Genomic DNA, 21,257 nt, shown 5'->3' with positions numbered 1-21,257 from the left:
TCGATGACATTGGTCAACAGTGTCCCGCTCCAGAGGGTGGAAGTGTTGCTGAAGGTTCCGGGATTGGAGATCGAAGGAATTTTGACGATTCATATTCCGAGTCCGCCATTCCTGAGTGTCATTCGAGGTATGATCTTGGACAATTTAGAGTTCCCGACGTTCACGACTGTGCCAGACCCACAAGAACTGATCATTCTTAAGCTCGAAATCTTGCAGGGAGTCTTGGAGCTGTTGGGACCAGCGCTTATGTTAGATTGATTTGAGAAGGTTGCAAGCAGAAAAGAAGATAACCTAGGCCCGAGCGGAAGAAGAAAAAAATTAGGGATTTTTCCGTTATAGAACGAAGAAAAGTTAGGGAGGTTTGCCTAAAGTTCACAAAAGAGATATTAATGAGAAAGAGACTTACCCTTTCAGAGACTGTATTGGACACTGAGTATATTCCGAAGATGGCAGATCCTGCAAACCCACATCGTAGGGCTAAATTGATAATAGGCACATTGGTAGGAGTTGTGATAGTCACCATATTTGCGGTAGTGATAAGTTCATACATGGTGGCTCACAGGCAAGAGGGGAAGGTTCAGGGAGCACCCACACCTATTACCCCAGGGCAGAGTGGTGTCAGTATTAGAGAACAGGAAATATCGAAGTTGAGGGATGATCGCAGACTCCACATGGATTTGTCCAAGGGTGATTTCAAGCTTAACGCGTATGCAAGGTTGCTGTATGAGTATGTTGATGCGATGGATGTGAAGGATTGCTATGTGTGCATGCAGTTGCCTGCTTCAGTGGATGAGGGTATCAAGTATCATCATCTCCCATTGACCTATGGGATTTCTTGTAGTTTATTGCTCAGTTTATTTTATGACAGGAGACAGTTCGAGTATTTCTTTTCAAATTTTGACACAGTACTTCCTGAGGTCCCAGCAATCAAGCATTTGAACAAATATGATTCTAATAAGAAAGAGGACAGACTCCTGAAGTATTTTAGACCGACTATGAAGTTGGATACGGCGCATGCTCACAGGAATAACCTGACATGTGCGTTATCTGAGACAGAGAAGAAATTCATAGATCAGGTAGAGGACAGATACAGAAAGTTGACCCAGACACGACACACCGGAGATAGTCCAGTAGATTGGACAGACGAGGAGAGGGCTCACAGATCCAAGGGAAGTTATGGACCAATAGCGTTAGATGAGGTACAGAGAGGGAATTTGTGTATTGGACGGCCTCAATCCGATACGGATAAGGTCGCAGTAGGACATAGCACTTGTTCTCAGACCTTCACAGTGGAAGCTTCTGCTAAGAATTTTATGCAAGGACCAGTAGAGGTAATTCCGACAGTATATTATGTATGTGGGAAGAATGCTTATGTTAGGCTACCTGCGAATTGGTATGGCATATGCTATTTGGCTATTATATTCCCGAAGATTTATCACACCGAGGACTTGGAGTTGTTAGAGACGAAGCGACAGTCTAGGGAACGTAGGGCTACGAACGCCGGTGCAGTGATTGGGGACATATACGGAGCAATGATACCTAGTATGGGTGTGGTGTTGAATGATGTGAAGATCAGGAGGTTGGCGACTGTGGTTGATGAGTTGTCTATGAACACGGCGAGATCCTTGTTGTTGGTGGCTGGAGAGATGTTGTCGATACGGAATATGGTTATGCAGAATCGCCTTGCTTTAGACGTGTTATTAGCCAAAGAAGGCGGAGTCTGCAAATTATTGAAGGTTCAGGAATGCTGCACATATATTCCAGACAACACGAAGGAGATAGGGAAGTACATAGACAACATCACGACTATTCACAAGGAGATTATGGATTTGACAGAGGAGAATGTGTGGGAGAAGATTGGATTAGGATTTGGAAGAGTGGGAACTTGGTTTGCGAATCTGGGAAGAGGATTTCTGGGATCAGTGTTGAAGCCAATTATCATTGCTGTGGTTTGCGTGATTTGTTTGTGGGGATGCGTGAAGGCATGGAAGTGGTATCAAGGAGGCAAGGTTGAAAGAGCTCCTAGAGCAAATGAGAAAAGAATGGCGAAGCTCCAGGAGCAGCAATATGAGAGTCTTAAGAGACTGGAGGGAGTTCGACATGGCAAAGTTATGACTAGCGCGGTTTAAATCAGTTCTAAAGAAGAGAAATGTAATGGTGTGATGACGGATGTCATCAAAGGGGGGAACTGATGTAGCGCTTAAAAGTTTGAAAATTGTAGGGGTGCGTTATATTTACTGTTAGTTGGCACCCGCATATAATCAAATGTGTACTCAGGTATTTTGTGTGCAATGTATTAAGAACTGTATAACCTATGTCGATTTCAATAGAAGTGTTAGCTATGTACAAGCATCTTATGTATATATTGAAGCAATGAATAGAGCTTAGTCCTTTTGAACAATGTGATGTTAAAACGTGTAGATTAGAATTCGTGTCTGTAGACTGTTTAGTTTGACCACACATGAAAGAAAGACGTAAATGTCAATACTGTGATTTAAACCTGCTTGTGTAACCGAAGTAGTGGCCAGAATTCGCATATATCGTTGAGGCGAAAGGCCTGGTATTTTCTTATGTTAGCCAAGGGCAATAGGCCAAAAAGGATTTATTCCAGTAGAGGTTTTAGGCTGTAGTAAATTGTAACTTAAAAGATGTGAAGAATGTCTGCCTTGCATGATCTCACCCCAGGTGCAAGGACAGTTGCTCGTTAGTAGAGAAGCTCTTTGTTCACAAATTGACTTATGTAGTAAAAGCCAGACATGGGAGTGTATTGGAATGTGCCAATCGTAACTCCTAGTGCGGATGGCGTCTGGGACTCAAGGCCAAGCGATGGACGATGGAACTGGACAGCGCTCTGTGGAAAATTTCTGAAAGTCGACCCCGCAGAAGAGGAGGCGCAGAGGGCGTGTTCTGAGATTTGGGGTTCTGTATTAGGGACAGCGCCCCGAGGGTGGAGGCAGTTCAGAGCAGCCCAGAGCAGAGGAAGACTAGGTGAAGAGATAGAGGGGGCAACTTAGACCAAGCTCTCTAAGTGAAGACTTCTTATGAAGTTTCACTCTGACACCTTTTACTCGATGAGGGTCTCAAGGGATTGCTAAGTAGGGATGTCATCTAGTGCAGAGTAGGGACAGAGATGGTATGGTTCAGTGTCCCTAGTATCGACATTTGCTTGGTGGTTTTCTACCTCATGCTTTTAGAGATTGTGCTTTTAGTTATTTTTAGCCGTATGCGGATTCTTCGTAGAGTAGCATTTGTGTTAGTGCCTATGTATTTGTTGTGCCTCGTATTGAGGACTTTGTATCTTCAAATCTTTATGCTGATAATAAAAACCAGAGAGCCAAGAGATTAAGTCTCGAGTCCTTGATTATGGCAAATTGTGGACAGTAATTTTGATAATTGTGTTTTTCCCTCCACGCTATTGGGCAAGTAAAAAGTTCCATACGACCCGAGTGGGTTCTAGTAGATAATTGCGAGATATTAAAATGGGCCGGAGCAGCGCTGTACCAGAGACTGGCTCATCTTAATAATCAGCACCGCTAAACGCATTGCCGACACCTTACTGGTAGAAATACAAACGCTAGAGACACAGATAAAGTCAATCTTGGTAACCTCTGTCTACAAAAAACAGGCAGATGGAACCAATAAGAACAATAAAGACTTTAAGGAATCTATATTGGCTATCAAGATATCCAAGTTCAAAAAGGATCTTGATAAATTTGCCTTTGATAAGGTATATCCATATACGAGTGACTCCTTTGTGCCCCCGCAGTTTAACCAGAAGGGTAAAAGATATGGCTCTAACTACTCCACTTCATCAAGTGATGATCTATCCAGTGATTCAGATTCGGCCTCCTTTGGCAATCGAGGAAAGTATAGAGGGCAAAGGGGTGGTGGGCAATACAGCCAGGGGCAACCACAATGGTGGCCTCCGGGCCCCTTTGGTTATTCTCAACCACCATTCCCACTACCTAAGCACCCCTTTCAGCCTTTTAACAACATGATACCTCCACAGCCTTTTTTAGGGTTTGGCCCAAGAAGATCAAGGGGACGAAGAAGAAATCAGGCCTCAGTACATTGGGACACATCAGTAGCACCCAGGACATTACGCAGCATGGTTCAACCACCAGTACAACCAGGGACCAGTCAGGATGCAACTTAGTCATGAATCTGAGCCAACACCATCTCACTCCAACTGAGACATCTGCATTAGAGAAAGGTTTAGGCTTTGTTCCGACTAACACTGGTGACGCGTTCGTAATCAGACAAGAATTGGCTGTTTTTTTTCGCAAAATACGCCTGAGAGCTTTTTTTGAAGGCAAAGATGCTACAGATCAGTCCGCAGATATGAAGAACACTGGTCCGAGACCACGTTCTACTTTTAATCCTCCTTCACACATGGTACCTACTGAGGTCACGACATTTGAAAAAGCTGTTCTACAAGATGTAGATCACTTGTTCAAAGAAGATACAAGACTATATCATAATTTACCCAAACAAGAACAATGGGCATTACGACAATTGGCCAACAATGAACACATTGTCATAAAGACTGCAGACAAAGGGGGTGCTATCGTGATTCTTGATAGCACCACCTACAAAGCAGAATGTCAAAGACAGCTAAACAACAGAGATGCATACAGACCACTGAAAATGGATCCCACCAAACGTTTGTCTAAAGAAATCAAAACGATGGTGGTTGAAGCCAAAGAACAAGGGTGGATTACAGATCATGAAGAGGCATTTTTGTTAGCATCACACCCGGTGGTTCCATATTTTTATGTACTTCCAAAAGTACACAAGGGACAATTACCACCTCCAGGAAGACCCATAATATCTGGGATAGGCTCATTGCTGGAGCCCTTGTCAACTTTCGTTGACTTTTTTCTTCAACCTTTGGTTTTGGGAATGCCCACATATCTCCAAGACACCAAGCATCTATTATGTCTCTTAAACTATATCCTTTTTGATCTAGAGCAAGACTATTTGATTTCTTTTGATGTGGAGGCATTATATACTTCCATACCACAGGATGAGACACTCGCCAACGCAGAGTATCTATTAACATCTAAAGCATCTGAAAGCATAACTCCGGTCAATTTCATAATGAAGTGTGCTCGATTGGCCATGAAAGAGAACTTCTTTAAATTTGAGGATGATATGTACCTGCAGACATCGGGTACATCGATGGGCAGTATTTTTGCCCCAAGTCTGGCCAATCTTTATGTACATGCTTTCGAACAGTCTATTGTGCTGCATGAGGATAATCCGTATATAGGTCATATACGGACCTGGAAGAGATACATTGATGACGTGTTTGTCATCTGGAGGGGTACTCCACAGACCATCCAATTATTTTTTGGTTGGTTGAACTCTAAAAATAATTTTCTGAATTTCACTATGGAATATTCAAAGACTAGCTTATCCTTTTTGGATATTCGTATCTTTCCAGAGAGAGGAGGTCTAGGCACAGAACTCTACAGGAAGCCTACCGCTCGCAATTCACTATTGTCTTTTGGTAGCTTCCATCCGAAATCCTTACGCGAGAACTTGCCCTTCGGGCAGTTTCTCAGGATAAGGAGGAACTGCTCTACTATAGATAAATACCAGGAGCATGCTAAAATTTTGAGTGACCAGTTGAAAGAAAAGAACTATCCACGTCACCTAATCCAGCGTTCACGCAAAAGAGCTGCCAACAATAACAGGGAATCTTTGATAGAAGTAGCTGGTCCCAAAGAAGAACTAGATAGGCTTACATGTGTCAACACGTTCTGTAGCTACTCCAATAAGATTAAGAAAAGTATTCTAAAAAACTGGAAAATCCTCAATATTGGTGCAAAGAAGGTGCCTTCCCCTTTATTTGCTTTCAAGAGAAGTCCCAATATTAAGGATCAAATTGTGCATACCAGACCGAGAATAAAGCCAAAAAATCCTGGACAAACATCCCTATGGGGCTTACCACCTGTGGTGGGACATTACCCCTGTGGCTCGTGTGCTGCTTGCCCTCAGACCACCCACATGACGGAAGTAGATATCGGTACCCCAAAACCATGGTTGTTGAATAAACATACAAATTGCAATAGTGAAAAGGTGATTTACCTCATCACGTGCCCATGCGAATTGCGGTATGTGGGTATGACCACACGCAAGGCAAAAATGCGAATTTTGGAACACAAAACCACCATTCGGTGCAAGAGAAGATCTACCAAGATGACTAACCACTTTCTAGATTCTAAACATCAAGCTGATGAACTTCGATGGACCATACTTGAACAACCTACAATACCTCAACATGTCACAGACATTTCAAAATTTCTGTTCAGAAGAGAACAACGTTGGGTATTTCGCATCAAGAGCGACACTACAGGATTAAACGAGGATATTCCTTGGCTTTCATTATGAGCACTACAGTGAAAAGAATACATCACATATAACCCTCTGAGGTTTTTACTTCAGTTTTTTTGCACAATATGGTTGTTATAACAAGTCTTTTTATAACATCGTCCTGCTCTGTTCATCTTTGCTCAATCATAGATCGGGTTTTTAAATCACTGAGAATATAAATTCCTGATAAGACTGGTTATTCTACATGTCTGTTGACTATGGCATTTATAACTACACACTGCACTACCACCTTAGGCATTGTGCTTACGTTTCACTAATGGGCACTCTGGCATCATTGTCTCTTCACAACTATCGGTCAGCTTATTAAAGTTTTTGTCAACACCCCTCCTTTTTTTGCGCAACGAAAGCGCATGCGCTGCATTCTAACACCGATTTGCAGCGCATGCGTGTTAATGCATACAGGCATTCTCAATGAACAACCCTGGGGTCCTCCGCAAACACCTGATTCAGGGAAATGCTGTTATTTAAACACACGGAGCTGCCCCCGTCGGTACCTCCGGTCACAAATCCATTCCGCAACGGAGTACCGACGGAGAGGTAAGTGGGCTCCTTTACGGGTAGTTGACTATAGTGAGGTATAAAACCGAAGCAGATAGGATTATTTTGTTTGAGGCTCCCCGCTTTTCTGTTTATATGGTGCCCCTCTGGATGAGTTTTTTAAAAGTCATACGCTTGTCTAAAGCATTGGGTACTAATGTTTGGTTGTGTATATTGCCATTCAAATAATGTTGATCTCGACACAGCTTCAGTTGCAAGAACGAGGATATTACAAAATGGGGACATTTTTATATGCAGAGAAGTTGCAAGAGCTAGTGTGGTCTATTGGATTAACATGAGATAGATGCCATTGGTGCAGTCTTTAGATCACATGGCACAATACATACATAGCACTATTGGATTCAACTTTGAGAGCTATTATTTTCCCTTGCCAAACAAATACAAGAAGTTACATATGTATCTCGTTATAGAGATTTTCACTCTAGTGATTCGGTTTGAGACAGCCTTACCCTCTTCTTCTTCTTCTTTTTTTATTTTAGAATTCAGCTTGTCTGATTTACCACAATTTGGTTTCGCTGTTTAAATTTACAGAGCGGGGCTCCCCTTCCTGAGTTTGTGACCAGGTTGAGGTGGGCTCACTTGTCCCACTATACGGGTGAGTGAAATTGTTTGCATACCGGAATTGCAATTGGGGATTGATGAGTGTGTCATCCTCGTGAAGGAAAAGAAAAGTTTTTAAGTTTTGGTTGATTGAAGAGTAATTGTTTTTTTCTGTGTCTCTTTCTTTGTTTAGACAAGTTCCAGTGATACCGATGCTGGACTTGGATCACTGTTCTTTACTAAGTATACATTTTGTATTGTTTTTTCACTTATTGCAGCAGCGTTGTTACTGGTCCTGAAGAAAGCCAATACTTACTTGTTAGACGTTAAGTGGCTGAAACATGTCAACCCTTCCATTCTAGCAGTTTAATTCTATACTGCTGAAACACTGCGTTTTAGACCTGTCAGTACAGATGAGTCAATAAAGTTTTCTTTTCATCTGCACTAGGCAGTTTTAGACTCACTTTTTCTCTATTTTTGATTTTTTGCGCTGCACCCCCACATCACCATCCTTTACATTTGGGATTTTAGCATCCTTTTTGAGGCTTTAAAATCAAAACATCCCAGAGCTCCTTCCTCTTAGAGAGGAGGTTGTAGCCCTCAGTGGGACTAGGATTTCCCACTGGGAGGAGAAAGCCCAGATGATGAAGCATGTCACCTTTTGGTGAGTGAGGGCATTCGTCCTAAAAGGGATTCCTTCCCCTATTAGATTTCTATTTAAGAGACACTTCTATTGCTCTTCTTCTTCCCTCTTGTATCTTTTCTTTTTCTGTTTTGCCATTTTTTTTGTACCAGACCCAAGAAATTCACTGTGTTGATCACTCCTTTTCAGGGCCCTAGTTTTTGCACACGATTACATCAGTTACTTCGTGGCTATGCACTTCTGGCGTGGAAAATACAAAAAGTACTGACGTCCGCTCGCCTGGGTGGTGCCTATATAGGCACCACGACATCATAACCGACGCTACCGCCGACGCCGACGTCACGCGGAGCTGAATGGAGCCACCTGATGTCGCGCTAAGGGGTATTGCTCAGCAAAAGTTTCCGGATCCAGCCTGCTGCCTGGGAAATTCAAAGGTAAGGAATCTGCAGCTAGATAGAGTCTCTACCAGATAATGCATTACCGAAGGTAAGTAACTTGTTCTTCCGGTCTCCTCTGTCTCAGGGGTCTGAGCAGGCTGTCCTCAGTTTTCAGTGGTGTCCCGGAAGCCAGGGCTGTGAATTTATCAATCTTACTTTGCACATGGGAGTTGATGGCTTAGAGGTTGAGGGGGTAATCCCCTACTCAAGCAGCAACCACAATTCTTCTCAGGGTGAAACTCAAGCAAACTGCAAATTAACCTGTGCTCAACCCTCTGTTAGCTTGGCACAAACCAGCCAGGCTTTACTGAGAGGCAATGTGTAAAGTATGTATGCAGCACTTCAAACAGCAATGAAGTGAAAACACAACACAGGAAAAAGCCCTCATCCATTTTGAAAAACAGAGTGGAATGTTATAAACTAATTGACACCAAAACAGCAAAAATCCAATCAGCAAAATAATATACAAGCTCCAACTGTGGCTATCTGGCCACCAGACTGTGACAAAGTCACCAGTTCAGGCTGACCGAGGTGGAGTACATGCTAGATACAGGGACGAGGTTAGGCCCGCTGAACAAACTACCTTTAATCCGGGTTGTGTAGTGCTGTGAGGTCCCATGTGGAGGATGCATCAAGCAGCAGCGGTTCCGATGGGCTGCAGGCTACAATGTGGAGTCCTGCATTGAGACTGCATCACGCAATGGTGATTCCGATGAAGTCATCGACAGAGCTTGTGATGCGAGGTTGTGATATGATGAGTTCTGCCTATTTTATCTGCCTATATTTTTTGCTTTTTGATCACTTACTGTGGGGAAGCCTCATGACCTGTGACCCACCCACAGTATACTCATGGTAAATGGACTGCGCTTTTTTACCGCTAGTGTCCGTCTATTAAAATAAGAGTAAGGGGCACTTGGCTAGTTACATGTGAGCACGTCTGCACGCGGGGTGTGCACACATGAAAGGGCTGCGTGTGGGAGACTCCTGTTGTGCACAGCCCAGTAACTGCGCGCAGGAAGCCTGGTGCAGTGTGGATTCTGCAGGACTGTATACTGACCTGGGGTAGACTTGGGGTAGACCTCCTAATCTTAGTGTTCACTCATACGGTTTACTGTCTTGTTTGTCTTGTGACACTTCATTATACACCTATGGGGAGTGCTGCCTTAGAGTGAAGCTTCACTTCCCTTTGGCCGACAGAGACCAGTGTTATATCGAATTGGGGTGTAACCTGTGCGGGAAAAACAATTCTGCAAGTTCCAAAAATATGTCTGTACAACTTATGGGTCATCCATGATTGACATATTTCTTTGGCTCAGCTCAGGATCAGAGCCCGGGCCCTTTGTCACCCTGCTCTGCCAAGTTAATAAAATATTTCTCCCACAGCAGGAACAAAGGCCTTATTACACAAAGGAACAATAAGCAGTGCTTCACTCAACTCCTGAGGCGGAACTGGGTGGGACGTAATGATCTGCATCAATCAATCAATCAATCAATCAGCTGTCACACTGCTCCAGGGATGGGCCTGCCCAAGTCCACTAAACAAAGAATGGAGCCCAGGCCTTTTGAGTCGACACAGGAGAGGGCTCTTTTGAAGATTTGGTGGGAAAGGACTTGGCAGTGGGTGAGCAGTCTAAATATCGATAATTTAATTTCGACCTACCATAATATCGAGTCTAGAATATCGTAGGGACAGAATATCGATGTCAAGAATATCGATGGACAGAATATCGACCCTAAGGTAAGTAATATCGATTTTTGTTATATCGATGATAGTAATATCGAAGTTAGTAATATCGATATGAAATATATTGATGTTACTAATATCCATGTCACTAATATCGATATTTATAATATTGTTATGTATTTTATTATGTATTTAATATGTATGTGTTAATTATTTTTTGTTAAGTGTTCTACTGTTTTTAAAATATATGTATACAATTTATATATGTTAATAATGGTTTTTTTGAAGTTAATTTTGTGTTTTAGTACCGTAGCGGGTTGTGGGTTTATAGGGGAATAGGGTGGGAAGTAATTTAATTATATGAATTTAATTATAAATTTTTGGGAATTATAAATTAATTTTAAATATTTTTTGCGTTTAAATTCTGTAGCGGGTTGTGGGTTTATAGGGGAACAGGGTGGGAAGTAGTTTAATTATATGAAATTAATTATAAATGTTTAGGAATTATAAATTAATTTGAAATAATTTTTGCGTTTAAATTCTGTAGCGGGTTGTGGGTTTATAGGGGATTAGGGTGGGAAGTAATTTAATAATATGAAATTAATTATACATTTTTAGGAATTATAAAAAAAATTTAAATAATTTTTGTGTTTAAATTCTGTAGCGGGTTGTGGGTTTATAGGGGAAGAGGGTGGGAAGTAATTTAATTGTAATTAAGTAATATTTATATTTATTTATTGGTATTGATAATTATATTATTGTAAATTAAGTATTAATTGGTAATTAATTTTTATTAATTGGTAATTCGTTTTGAATAATTGATTAATTGTTAATTATATTATTTTTAATTAAGTATTAATTCGTAATTAAGTTTTTATTAATTGGAAATTAGTTTTGAATAATTGATTAATTGATAATTATGTTAACTGTATTATTTTATTATTTGACTGTTTCGTGCGTTTATAGTGGAATAGTGTTGGAAGTAATTGAAATCTAATTAAGTAATTATTAAATTTGTAGTTGGGTATTGATAATTAATTAATTGTAGATTAATTATTAATTGGTAAATATTTAAAATAATACTTTTTTGGTTATGAAAAATAATTTATTGTTGATTAATAATCAATTGGTAATTAAATATGTTTAAATATTATTTAGTGATATTTCTAATTAATATATTAATAAGATATTATTAATTGGTAATTAATGTATAATCATTATTATTTTGTGTTAAAAAATATGTAATTGTTTAAGATTTTTTAATTGGTAATTAATGTTTGATAATTAATTTTTGGTATACAAAATGTAATTGTTCAATAATTTTTAAATTGGTAATTAATATTCCTTAATTATTATTTATTGGTATTTATTAATAATTTTTTGCTAATTAATTATTTATTGGTAGTTATGTTTTTAATAAATATGTATTGGTATTTGTAAGTAATTTTGAGTTATTTAATAATTAAATTATTAATTATTTTAAATAATTATTTTATTTAAAAGTATGTTATTTTTAACTTCTAAGCTATCCAACACTTTCTCTACTGTTGCACTCTCTGGAGTTAGAATAGTAATTTTTACCCCTACGCAATCCAACACTTTCCCTACTGTTGCACTCTCTGGAGTTGGAGTAGTAATTTGTACCCCTACGCTATCCAACACTTTCCCTACAGTTGCACTCTCTGGAGTTGGAATAGTAATTGTTACCCCTACGCTATCCAACACTTTCCCTACTGTTGCACTCTCTGGAGTTGGAATAGTAATTGTTAGTCCTACGCTATCCAACACTTTCCCTACTGTTGCACTCTTTGGAGTTGGAGTACTAATTTTTACCCCTACGCTATCCAACACTTTCCCTACTGTTGCACTCTCTGGAGTTGGAATAGTAATTTGTACCCCTACGCTATCCAACACTTTTCCTACTGTTGCACTCTCTGGAGTTGGAATAGTAATTTTTAACCCTACGCTATCCAACACTTTCCCTACTGTTGCATTCTCTGGAGTTGGAATAGTAATTTGTATCCCTACGCTATCCAACACTTTCCCTACTGTTGCACTCTCTGGAGTTGGAATAGTAATTTTTACCCCTACGCTATCCAACACTTTCCCTACTGTTGCACTCTCTGGAGTTGGAATAGTGATTTTTACCCCTACGCTATCCAACACTTTCCATACTGTTGCACTCTCTTGAGTTGGAATAGTAATTGTTACCCCTACGCTATCCAACACTTTCTCTATTGTTGCACTCTCTGGAGTTGGAATAGTAATTTTTACCCCTACGCTATCCAACACTTTTCCTACTGTTGCACTCTCTGGAGTTGGAATAGTAATTTTTAACCCTACGCTATCCGACACTTTCCCTACTGTTGCACTCTGTGGAGTTGGAATAGTAATTTTTAGTCCTACGCTATCCAACACTTTCCCTACTGTTGCACTCTTTGGAGTTGGAATAGTAATTGTTACCCCAACGCTATCTAACACTTTCCCTACTGTTGCAGTCTCTGGAGTTGGAATATTAATTGTTACCCCTACGCTATCCAACACTTTCCCTACTGTTGCACTGTCTGGAGTGGGAATTTTAATTTTTACCCGTACGCTATCCAACACTTTCCCTACTGTTGCACTCTCTGGAGTTGGAATAGTAATTTTTACACCTACACTATCCAACACTTTCCCTACTGTTGGACTCTCTGGAGTTGGAATAGTGATTTTTACCCCTACGCTATCCAACACTTTCCCTACTGTTGCACTCTGTGGAGTTGGAATAGTAATTGTTACCCCTACGCTATCCAACAATTTCCCTACTGTTGCACTCTTTGGAGTTGGAATAGTAATTGTTACCCCTACGCTATCCAACACTTTCCCTACTGTTGCAGTCTCTGGAGTTGGAATTTTAATTTTTACCCCTACGCTATCCAACACTTTCCCTACTGTTGCACTGTCTGGAGTGGGAATTTTAATTTTTACCCCTACGCTATCCAACACTTTCCCTACTGTTGCACTCTCTGGAGTTGGAATAGTAATTTTTACCCCTACGCTATCCAACACTTTCCCTACTGTTGCACTCTCTGGAGTTGGAGTACTAATTTTTACCCCTACGCTGTCCAACACTTTCCCTACTGTTGCACTCTCTGGAGTTGGAATAGTAATTTTTACCCCTACGCTATCGAACACTTTCCCTACTGTTGCACTCTCTGGAGTTGGAATAGTAATTGTTACCCCTACGCTATCCAACCATTTCCCTACTGTTGCACTCTCTGGATTTGGAATAGTAATTTTTACCCCTACGCTATCCAGTACTTTCCCTACTGTTGCACCTTTTGGAGTGGGAATCTTAATTTTTACCCCTACGCTATCCAAGACTTTCCCTACTGTTGCACTCTCTGGAGTTGGAGTATTAATTTTTACCCCTACGCTATCCAACACTTTCCCTACTGTCGCACTCTCTGGATTTGGAATAGTAATTTTTACCCCTATGCTATCCAACACTTTTCCTACTATTGCACTCTCTGGAGTTGGAATAGTAATTTTTAACCCTACGCTATCCAACACTTTTCCTACTGTTGCACTCTCTGGAGTTGAAATAGTAATTTTTACCCCTACGCTATCCAACACTTTTTCTACTGTTGCACTGCCTGGAGTGGGAATCTTAATTTTTACCCCTACGCTATCCAACACTTTCCCTACTGTTGCACTCTTTGGAGTTGGAGTACTAATTTTTACCACTACGCTATCCAACACTTTCCTTACTGTTGCACTCCCTGGAGTCGGAATAGTAATTTATACCTCTACGTTATCCAACACTTTCCCTACTGTTACACTATCTGGAGTGGATATAGTAATTTTTAGCCCTGCGCTATCCAAAAATTTCCTTTATGTTGTTTTTTTGGGAGCTGGAGTAGTAGTTTTATTGTCTCTGCTATTTAATATTTATTTTTATTATTTTAGCTAATGTAGTATATAATTAATTTTAACAATCTTTAAATTAAATGTAATTTTGTAAATTTGTTATACATAATTATTTAATTTTTATTTATGTTATTGTTTTATGTGTGTAATGTGTTTGCAATTGTTAATATTTTTAAATAATTTATAATTTATTACAATAATTATAAAAACATTATTAAGTAAGTATATATATTATATATTATAAAAAAAACACCCGTCCCGATAAAGACGAAGGCTGTCTGCTGGGCGGTCCGTGTGGGGGTAATCAGCAACCCCAATTATGCAACACCATACACTTCTCCTCCAGGAAGTATACACGGACACCAGGGATATTTGCAATTATCAAATAGGTTTAATGGACTGCACAAACAACGCGTTTCGGCTTTCGCCTTGTTCACGTTACAATGACGTTTTTTTGTATAAAGTTAAATACAGTTCCTGTGCACAAAAATAAACAAAATAAACAACAGACTCTTAGCACCAGAGAATGTGTAGAGTGGCAAATTGGTAAACTTGGCGGCCATCTTAGCCTAGTGCAGAAGATCAAACAAAGGGTATCAGTTACCCAGTAGCATTTCGAAAATTACACTTCGTGCTTAAAAAGTTAGTACCCAAATTTTGTATAAATATACAAAATAAATGAACATATCCACTGCCTAATTACATCGTGATTGAAAACGCATTGTCATGTTATAAATATAACATAAAGACATTTATTCGGCCCTAGTGGGCCGAATACATGTCTTTATGTTATATATTTATGTTATATTTATAACATGACAATGCGTTTTCAATCACGATGTAATTAGGCAGTGGATATGTTCATTTATTTTGTATATTTATACAAAATTTGGGTACTAACTTTTTAAGCACGAAGTCTAATTTTCGAAATGCTACTGGGTAACTGATACCCTTTGTTTGATCTTCTGCACTAGGCTAAGATGGCCGCCAAGTTTACCAATTTGCCACTCTACACATTCTCTGGTGCTAAGAGTCTGTTGTTTATTTTGTTTATTTTTGTGCACAGGAACTGTATTTAACTTTATACAAAAAAACGTCATTGTAACGTGAACAAGGCGAAAGCCGAAACGCGTTGTTTGTGCAGTCCATTAAACCTATTTGATAACTGCAAATATCCCTGGTGTCCGTGTATACTTCCTGGAGGAGAAGTGTATGGTGTTGCATATTATATATTATATGTATATGTTTAATTCATTTTTTATTAAATTATATTGATTAATTATTAATTTTTAACATTATTAAATATATTTAATTATGTTTATTTTATTTATAGGTATGATTATGTTTATTTAACATATTTATTGTAACAAAAAAAAACGATATTTTTAAAAACGATATTTTTGACATCTATATATTTTTTTCGATATTTTTGCACTTACCATGTTGCAGATAGGATGTCGATATTCTTGACATCGATATTTGTGTTGCGATATTTTTGTAGGTCGATTTTCTGACCTTCGAAATTTTGTCAGAGATCCATGGCAGTGATGTCAGCGAGGGGGGAGCCGTGGCTCACAGAGTAGATGTGACTAGTGACTCCCGGTGACGCCATTTTGAAATGTCCCAGCAAGCTGTGCAGGAAGGTTGGGACAGGGTTGGAGAAGTGACGTGGCACCCCAAAATAGGCCAGAGGTGTCTCACTACTGTCACTACTGGAACCCACTACCCCCACTTAAAAGGTCTTGCACAAGGGGGGAGCTCTCTCTTGGCTGTGACTTTCTGCTAGACACTGGGACTGGAGGCAGCAGCCATGGACATCTGGAAGGAAGAACCCCCTGACATCCATCTGGACCCAGGACTTTGACCGCAGTTGCCCCCGGGACCAGTGAGGTTCTCCCCAGAACCAGGAAAGCTGAGGACTAGTAGGGGAAAGACTGGGCTTCTGTGTCAAGGAGGAGAGGGGCCCAGAGGAAACCAAGGACAAATGCTGGCACAATTCACTGCAAACTTTGTCACCTTAGAGGCCAGGAGGCCTAAGGAAAGTGCTACAGGTGGCCAAGGCTCGCAACCTGGAGTAAAATGAGCCCAAAAGTGTGCAAAAAGGCCCAACAGGACCGAGATGTCAGCAACAGAAGGATTTGACCATTGACACCTCCCAGCGATGCCCAGACAGCGTGGAGCTCGGCCGCCAGGGGCCTTCAACCCCCCGGGGTAGGCCAGGGCCTGGGGGGCTCCGCAAGGAGAATTCCTAATATTCATATGCTGGGAGGGAGCATGCATGGATACCCCATCCTCCAGGCCAGTTTATGGATTGGTAAGCCCGGTATCCCCAGCTCCAGGACCCCGAAGCCACAAGGGATGGGGAGTGCTGTTGCACTCTCCCAAAGATGAGAAAGGCGGGCCCAGGATCCCAACACCGGGACCCGATGGGCACTCCCTTCAAAGCAGTTGGCCTGCCTGGGGGGAGCGGGCGGCCACCACCAGCACCTTACCCGCAGGAGAGGGCAGGTCAAAAGAGACCTGCCGGCTCCCACGGTGGCACAGAGGAGTGCTGTGGGCGTGGGGCACCATTGGGGGCAGGCAGGGGTGGGCTCCCAGATCAGCCCCCATCATTGTCAGCATGTGGGGTGCCTGAGTGGGACTGGCACACCCCAAAAAAAGAAAAAGAAAAAGCCATGCGGCGCGAGGCCGCACGGCAAAAACAAAACAACTAAGAGGAAGGCAGCTGCTCCCCCAGCACAGTGGGACAGCCACTCCTTAAATATTCACTGCTCCGGAGGAGTGCCCCATAATGCCCTGATGGGCTCTACAATTCGGCACAGTTTCCCCCCTTGTGGTGGCCCTAGAATGGTGGGGCCATCACCAACAAGTAGCAAAGAGTGTGGGGGAGCTGTAGGAACGATGCAGCCTTCCTCAAAAGAGCCCAAAGACATGACCCTAAGGTGCCGATTACGATCCAGTAAAAAATTTCCCCGTGCGACTCGTATCCGGTCTTTTTACCGTACGAATCGTACAAGTGCCGTACGAACTGGCAATCACGATTCGCATGGTAAAAAGTCCATACGAACCGCATTGGGAATCATTCCCCACACGTCCTCGGGTCGGAAAATGTGTCCGACACGTCCTCGTACGATTTACCGTACAAATGTGAAAGGTGAAGTCCGACCGAGGAATCACGATCCATCCCGTGCGTCCGAGGTTACAACTGGATGGAAAAAACACCGTCCGCACCGAACTCCCATAGCAACCATGGAGACGTGCCCGCATACGCGCCGACCCCCCCAGCCCCCGTACGTACGCGCCGACCCCCCCCCAGCCCCCGTACGTACGCGCCGACCCCCCCCCAGCCCCCGTACGTACGCGCCGAACCCCCCTGTATGTACACCCGTGTACGTGTCGAACCCCCCCGTGTACGTTCGAGTCGAACCCCCCGTGTACGTTCGAGTCGTACCCCCACCCGTGTATGTACGGTGTGTACCCCCGTGTACGTTCGAGTCGAACTCCCCCGTGTACGTTCGAGTCGAACCCCCCCGTGTACGTTCGAGTCGAACCCCCCGTGTACGTTCGAGTCGTACCCCCACCTGTGTATGTACGGTGCGTACCCCCGTGTACGTTCGAGTCGAACCCCCCCGTGTACGTTCGAGTTGAACCCCCCCGTGTACGTTCGAGTCGTACCCCCACCCGTGTACGTTCGAGTCGTACCCCCACCCGTGTATGTACGGTGCGTACCCCCCGTGTACGTTCGAGTCGAACTCCCCCGTGTACGTTCGAGTCGAACCCCCCCGTGTACGTTCGAGTCGAACCCCCCCGTGTACGTTCGAGTCGTACCCCCACCCGTGTATGTACGGTGCGTACCCCCCGTGTACGTTCGAGTCGTAGCGTAGCGCTGGGGGTACGCACCGTACATACACGGGTGGGGGTACGACTCGAACGTACACGGGGGGGTTCGACTCGAACGTACACGGGGGGGTTCGACTCGAACGTACACGGGGGTACGCACCGTACATACACGGGTGGGGGTACGACTCGAACGTACACGGGGGTTCGACTCGAACGTACACGGGGGGTATGCACCGTACATACACGGGTGGGGGTACGACTCGAACGTACACGGGGGGGTTCGACTCGAACGTACACGGGGGGTTTGACTCGAACGTACACGGGGGAGTTCGACTCGAACGTACACGGGGGGGTTCGACTCGAACGTACACGGGGGTACGCACCATACATACACGGGTGGGGGTACGACTCGAACGTACACGGGGGGTTCGACTCGAACGTACACGGGGGTACGCACCGTACATACACGGGTGGGGGTACGACTCGAACGTACACGGGGGGTTCGACTCGAACGTACACGGGGGTACGCACCGTACATACACGGGTGGGGGTACGACTCGAACGTACACGGGGGGTTCGACTCGAACGTACACGGGGGAGTTCGACTCGAACGTACACGGGGGGGTTCGACTCGAACGTACACGGGGGGTACGCACCGTACATACACGGGTGGGGGTTCGACTCGAACGTACACGGGGGGGTTCGACACGTACACGGGTGTACATACAGGGGGGTTCGGCGCGTACGTACAGGGGCTGGGGGGGTCGGCGCGTACGTACGGGGGCTGGGGGGGGGGGTCGGCGCGTACGTACGGGGGCTGGGGGGGGTCGGCGCGTACGTACGGGGGCTGGGGGGGGGTACGGTGCGTACCGGGCCACCTACTCTGGTCGATTCGCGCCGTACTTCGCTTTTCCGGCACTTTTTGGGTGCCGTGAAAATATTGCCGTCCGGACTGCTGTCGGTTCGAATCGTAATTCCTGGGTCGTGAAACGCTGCCTGAAAGCGTACCGACGTCACGTCGCAGCATTCCCGGATCACATTCGTATGTATATTTTCGTCGGTCGGTGTTTTTTACGATTCGTACGGAAATGGTGTTTCCGTGCGAATCGTAATTCCATGTTTGTAAAGTTTTACGACCGGGTACGAGTCGGACGGGGAAAACGCTCCGACCGACGGTTCGTACCCGGTTTTTACCGGATCGTAATCGGCACCTTAGTGTGGAGGATCTCAAAAAGAAGGAACAATGCAGGATTCTCTTCAATCTTCTAGCACTTCCTAGCTGGAGCTTCAGCTCTACAGTTGGGGGTGCAGCGTCCTCTATGGGCTAAGTGTATGGTCACAATCAGTGTTGCCTGAAAGTGTCTAAAATAAGATACATGCTGTGCAGGCTGGGGGTGAAGTGTATGGTTACATGCTTTGTGAACCAAATGTGAAACTCTCTAGAGGCTGCTTTTATAATTACAATTTCACTTTGATGAAAGTAGATAAAAAGCACACAGACCCATGAGAAGTTAATTTTTCTCAATGCTTTATTGAAGTCATAATATTGACAGTAACTATTGATCAAAGTGCATATGCTTTATTAACTTTAATAAGTGCATTCACATCTGATTATTTTTGATTATTGCATTTAACATGATGGTTCTTGAATGTGGTATGTTGATTTTGACCCCTTAGGAAGCTCAGAAGTGATTATACAATGTCGTCAAAACATATACACCAACCCTCCCGATTCAGGTGAGAGATTACTGATTTCAAGGTTAGTCTTCCGCCTCTCGATTCCTGCACGTAAAAACCAGGGGGCATATTATCAAGGAAATGCGATAATTATCGCATTTCCTGCTTAGCGCGACTTTGCACAATGCTGGCTATCGCTGAATTCAATCGCCGAGATGTCGCGTTATTATCAACGCATATCTCCATGGTGATCAAAAATCCGGCGATACCGGTGAAATACAGGTTTATCGCTGGGAATCCAGAGATACACCGGCAGATTAAGGGGAATCCTTGTTAATAGGGAGATGTGATTGAGCCATACAATCCACCTCCCATGTAACATATAGGCAAGTCAGGATTTTCTTAGACGTTAATTCCTGGCGATAACCGCGGTTAGTGCTGCTTTTTGTAATGCTACGTGTGTCTTGGGCCGTCTTGTAAATATGGCGAAGGACAGTTAGCGATATTTTCCTGTTAGTTTTGGCAGGGAACGCCTACTTTGCATCTCATTAGAGATGCAATGCGAGGCGTGTAGAATACGGCTGCTAACATGCGCTAATGCATGTTAGCGCCGCATTGGTAATAGGGTGATATTATTATCTCCGCTTCTTTGGCTTTTAAAGCCAAAAAAGCAGAGCTATGGCCCTTGATAATATGCCAGAACACTTTTAACACCATTTTCGGTGCTACTTCAAGATGCACAGCCGATACTGGAATGAATCCAATCAATCAAATACTCTTATTCTTTGCTTTCCTTTTTATCCATTATTTACTCCTTGTCTTTTATTCTTCTCTTTTAATTCAATCCATTTTACTCATTCCCAAGAACCGTAGGAGGCGTTCTGAATTTCAAATGCCACTTTATTAAAATCACCCAATGCATTTCGGGAATAAGATCCCTTCGTCAGGGGTATCTAGAATACAAAATATACATCTATAAAAAACTAATACCATCTTCATTGCTCGAACGAAACAAAATTATGATGTGAAACATGATTATCTTTGCATTATCAACATGCCCCCTTGCTCAACCCGTTACATCTAAATGTCTGGCACCCTCGTGGCTCTGAATAATCCCTGTCTTACAAAGTTTTAACACTGTTTACATTATTCAGCCTTCTACTACTAACCCTTCACTTACACTTGCCTAACGCTGAATGCGCGTGAGCCAACGCTTACCGTGGCACTTGAATCATGTCGTGTGTTGAAATGCAGTTAGCTCATTGGAAAAGCCAAGCTCCTCTGCGTATTACAAAAGCGCGCCCCGGCATCTGTCTCCTTCGTTATTCAGCCAAATCGCCTACTGGTAACTCATGCGTGTTTTTATCACCTCCCTGTTTTCACCCAGGTGCGTAATCACTTGTTCACCGCACTGCGAGTACACCAAACACTGTGAACGGACTAAAAATGCCAAACGCCTCAAGCCCTCTCTCGTGGTACAATCATTGCACTACACATACCATCACCACCCAGGGTCTCTGTCCCGTTGTTGCCCGCCTCTATTCAAACCAAATGGGTCTAATAAATTAAT

General features: G+C 43.0%; 1 long non-coding RNA gene across 1 annotated transcript in view; it reads right to left on the bottom strand.

The window, feature by feature from the left end:
* The window catches only part of LOC146858969 (uncharacterized), a 219,800-nt gene extending 198,773 nt beyond the window's left edge, over positions 1–21,027 (bottom strand). Inside the window, exon 1 of the long non-coding RNA XR_014979715.1 lies at positions 20,906–21,027. This is a non-coding gene — a long non-coding RNA (uncharacterized LOC146858969). The remainder of the gene's footprint in view (positions 1–20,905) is intronic.
* Between the last annotated feature and the right edge of the window lie 230 nt (positions 21,028–21,257).

The sequence above is a fragment of the Triturus cristatus genome, chromosome 3_2, assembly GCF_964204655.1.
Source record: "Triturus cristatus chromosome 3_2, aTriCri1.1, whole genome shotgun sequence".
Taxonomy (NCBI): domain Eukaryota; kingdom Metazoa; phylum Chordata; class Amphibia; order Caudata; family Salamandridae; genus Triturus; species Triturus cristatus.
Note: the sequence above shows the minus strand (reverse complement) of the source record. Positions and strands in the feature narration are given on the sequence as shown.